Source organism: Larimichthys crocea, unplaced genomic scaffold, assembly GCF_000972845.2.
Source record: "Larimichthys crocea isolate SSNF unplaced genomic scaffold, L_crocea_2.0 scaffold55565, whole genome shotgun sequence".
Classification (NCBI taxonomy): domain Eukaryota; kingdom Metazoa; phylum Chordata; class Actinopteri; family Sciaenidae; genus Larimichthys; species Larimichthys crocea.
The window spans coordinates 1-4,508 of record NW_020857275.1 but is presented as its reverse complement, the minus strand read 5'-3'; the positions used below and the strand labels follow the sequence as shown (position 1 = coordinate 4,508).

The following is a 4,508-nucleotide window of genomic DNA, read 5'->3' as shown; positions in this document are numbered from 1 at the left end:
TCTCACAGAAAATTATTATGGGAACACATTGATTATAGAGTGGATATGCAGCAGGAGCTATTTCTGGGGCTGCACTGGCATCACACTATCCACATAGAATAACAGAAGATGATTACTATCATTATTTTGAAAAATGGGAGTTGAACTTACATATGACTCAATTTATAATAACTTTTATATTAACTTCTTATTTTGTTTTCATGATAAGTCTGTTTGTCTGTGTGTGTGTATATGCATGTGTACATACGTGTGTGTGTGAGTATTCACACCTCTTACACACATGTACATCTGTTTCCAGCTAAAAGGTTCTGATAAACCCGCTGCACACTCTCTGTTCAGCACTAAACAGAGAGAGTTTTCTCAGAATTACTGAAACCAAGCCATTTCTAAAAAGCAAATGGATGCCAGTGCACTCAAAAAACTGATCCAAGCCCTTCTTTGGTGTGACACATTAAATTGTTGTTTGATTTGCTTAAATAAGTCTAGTAAACACTAAATATATGTACATTTAATTGTGGTAATGTAATAGTTTCATCTTGACATGAACTCAAAACAAATGTGTTTCATTTGAATTGGGACCGCCCAAGCATGCACAAGCATGTGCGAGGCAACGCGCTCTCAGGCTCTGTTTCTCCTGGTCCTTCTTCAGACTTCTGACTCAACCTCTGCCAACTCTCCTGCGTGATTTTACTTTACAGAGCCACAGAAAGCTGCTGTAATTCCACTCCCTGGTGAGTACTCGATTTTGTTATATTTTTAAAAGCTTGATGTGAAAAGACCGTGAAGTGAGACGAATTTTACCGTCAAGTCAGACATTGGCTAGCGGGCTAGCTAGCTAAGATACATGAGGGAGAATGAAGGTGGATAAGTGTCTGTAGTTGCTCAGACTAGTGTTATAACCACAGAACTTTCACTTGAAAAGTGTACATTAATATGAATTATGAGCTGTATTTGAAGGATCATTGCAAAAACTGTGTGTTGTTTTGGCCTCCAAAATTAAGTATCAGTCAGGCTCCACTAAATAGTCTGGGTGTTGGATGTCTGGCTCTTGTAAAACCTGAAAAATATTTATCTATTTAAAATAGATGGCCTGCCCTGTTTGAGCAGAGTGAAGAAAGTAAATGTTTGTGTGTCGTCAAGTGTTATTATTGTCCATGGTGATTAATGGCTGCAATTCGTATTGCAATAACCCTGCTTCCCTTTATGACAGTCAAGTAACATGTCTGTGCGTTGTTGAACATTTTTAAGGTGAATGCAGGGTTCTTGCAGATCACCACAAAGCCACTAAATCTAAGTTCCTGTCACAGATGGACCAATTCTCAGACTGATTCAGATCTTCCAGAGCAAAGGAGGAGTTAAAGGGCTAAAGATCAAGTGCATCCTGGCAATGACAGACTCGGTTAGTATGAATGCATCAAACTAACTTTCACTGTATTATGGTGGTTAAGTTTTTTTTGTTTTGTTTGTAGCTGTTCATTTATAGAAGTATTTCACAGCTGGAAATATGGTGTTTTCATAACACGAGGAAATAGGTGCTACATGATCAGAGACAAGGAGCTGTGGAATTTGCTTTTGCCTAAAAGGGAGGGGAGAAAATCTCCAACTACAATAATGCACTGCAGTGCATCATACCAAAAAAGCTTGCAAGTTGAGTGGTGCTTGGTTTATACAAAAATGGAAATGCAACATTGTAAATTATCATACAAAGATACACACACAGTACACGCAGACACACCTACCTTTATAAGTGGGGATGGATTTGGTTTCACACTCTTGAGTTTTGCTGAATATTTTCTGTGGTAGATTCCAAAAGGATCACTACAATTGCATAGTTTTAAAACTGAAAAATGTTAGCCATAAAGCTGCTAACATTATGTTGCTACTCACCATGACAACTGATGAACTGTTGCTCTAAACTGCTCTATGTAGTAACTGTGCATTTATATTTTGTATATGATTTTCTGCTTGTTGTTTAGAATTTTACTTATTTTTGTTTTCTGTGTTGTTGTTCAGTCCTCTGCAGCTGAGGATGCAGAGAGGGACATGTGTGATTGAGAACACAAAAGTCCTCAACAAAGAGAGGGACATGTGTGATTGAGAACACAAAAGTCCTCAACAATGTTGCCAGCGTCATCATGGGGTTCATCATGCTGTTTGGGCTCATTTATGTCCTTGATCTAGCCTTTCCCGAAAACCTCAAGTATACCTTCGAGTTTTTCCAGAAGATCATAAGAACTTGGATGGACACAAACTGAATGCAAAGATACAGCAGCTGAAAATCAAGCAGTTTTCATAAGAGGCAAACACTGTATCCACTGTATCGTCAGTGACAGTCAGCATGGATGTTTTCTTGTTCTAAAATAAGTTAACTACTTGTGTAGCACCTTTTGAAGTTTGTTCCTATGCATAGGCTGTCACTGGACTCGAAGAAATTGCTCTTTTTTTTTCTTCTTCTTCTTCTATCAGTCTTGTTTGTGCTTCTGCCATGTGTGGCTGTAACAGTATGTATATTTCATATCTGTTTGTAGGCATTTCATATTACAGTTTATAGTAAGTTTTCAAGTTTAATGTGAGCGTTATTACCATGCCTTGGCCTTTGCAATATTTACTTCTTTTCTGTACTTTTTAACGTGGATAGGTCATCACTGTCATAGATGAAGAGAGCTTAAAAACTTAAGCTCTCAGTCAAGGTCGAAAGTGCATTTTAAACGTTTTAACATGAGATTGGTGGGAAAATTCTATGTTTTGTACTGTTGATGCGTGTTAAATGTGGTATATGTCTATTTCTGCCAGTTTTTAGGCATAGTGCAGTTAATGGTAAATATATATATTATATATATATATATATATATATATATTATATATATATTATATATATATAATATATATTATATTACGGTTTTATTAATTGTTAATAAAAACATATTAAGCAGATTTGTGTTATGTGTATCTGAAATGGGGGGTCAATGAGTAATGAAAGAACTTTTATTTTAGCCCAACTTATTAGCTTTGAGTTGTAACAAATGTAAATCAGTTAGGCTAGTTATGTACTTATTTATTTTGGCTGCATTTGATAAGATGAGCCGAGCCAACTCAAATAAATCATGTTACAAGGAGGTACTTAGTTCGAGTTGGGGCTACATAAATTTAATGTGTGGAAATCCTGCCCAACATTTATTGTGTTTATCCAATGAGTTATTTTTTTCAGTGTGTTTTTCTGTGTCTGCCCGACAACTTTTTGACAAGAGTGATATGAGAGATACAGTTTAAGAGTGACAGAAGTATCTGTGGACTGTGTGTTGTGGGTGTGGGTGTGTGTGTGGCAGGGCTGGGTGAACATGTCGTGAGCACAAAGCATGAGTAAGGTGGATGATAATTTGCAGCCATCCGGTTGGGTGTCTCACCATGTCCTCTAAAACCTCCTTCAAGCCACCTCCATCTCCTCTGTCTCTTTATCCAGGGCCCCTCCCTACACACCTTGTTTTGCTGCGGAATCCCCCTGTGACTAATGTTAGAGTCACAATTAACACCCCTAATCGTAGTGGATTGCACACACTCACTCAGACACAAAAGAGATTGTAGATGTGTGTTTGATCTGCAGCCGACCAAAGTTGAAAAGCTGCTAGGGCTCTTCAGTCAGCAGGGGGCCTCTACAAAATGTGAACTTGGTTTGGGAGTCCTTATGTATCGTGTGACAGTAAACCTGATTACAAAACCAATTGTTACTTTGAGATGAAAAAAAGATTAGGTCTATTCTTTCAATTGTAAAGAAAAGTTATTTAGATGTCTCTTTAGAGGTCGTGAGTATAGAGAATATCTCTCAAAACATTACCAACGTGTATTATGAAGGACTCTGCAGCTGTTTTTAAACCTATATTGAATTGTTTTTTATCTTCTGGCTTCTGGCTTTCTGGGTGTCTGTCTGTGAAAAACCCTTACAAACATTTAAATCTGGCAGTTCATATATATATGTGTGTGTGTGGTGTGTGTGTGTGTGGTGTGTGTGTGTACACAGAAATCTGAATATAGTGAAGTGAAACTTCACTGACGTCAGACTTCGCGGCAGTGCCTGCAGCCATCTTGTGTAACAGTCTGTAAAATCGAAAGACAATGAGTCAGGCCGCCCGCAATCTAGTGGCAGCGATATTGAGCAATGAGGACATGATAAATACACTGCGAATGCATGCCAAAATCCTCCCGATACCGCTGCCCAATACCTGCCCGTACTTTCGACAAAGAAGTTCGCTCAATTTTTAATCCGTGGCAGGCCTACAACAGGCCAGGCAGCTGCTTATCGGGCCAACCTGAGCAAGCCTCCACCTCTCGGGAGTGCCCCAATACAGCCGTAAGGCATGATCATTATGCATTTCTGCATCTTGTCCGCTGTGTGAGTAACGTGCCCAAAGCTGACAATGTGTCATGTGCCATGTGGATCATGAAATACGTTCAATAACTAAACTAAATATTCACCCTGCATTGGTCTATGAATGTGGGGCCGATGCTTATTG

The 4,508-nt window shown here is 38.7% G+C and overlaps 1 long non-coding RNA gene across 1 annotated transcript; it reads left to right on the top strand.

Moving 5' to 3' along the window:
• Positions 1–230: 230 nt before the first annotated feature.
• Positions 231–2,076, top strand: LOC109142528 (uncharacterized). The gene is made up of 3 exons (XR_002042995.2): positions 231–731; positions 1,308–1,399; positions 2,014–2,076. It is a non-coding gene; the product is annotated as an uncharacterized LOC109142528 (long non-coding RNA).
• Positions 2,077–4,508: the final 2,432 nt, after the last annotated feature.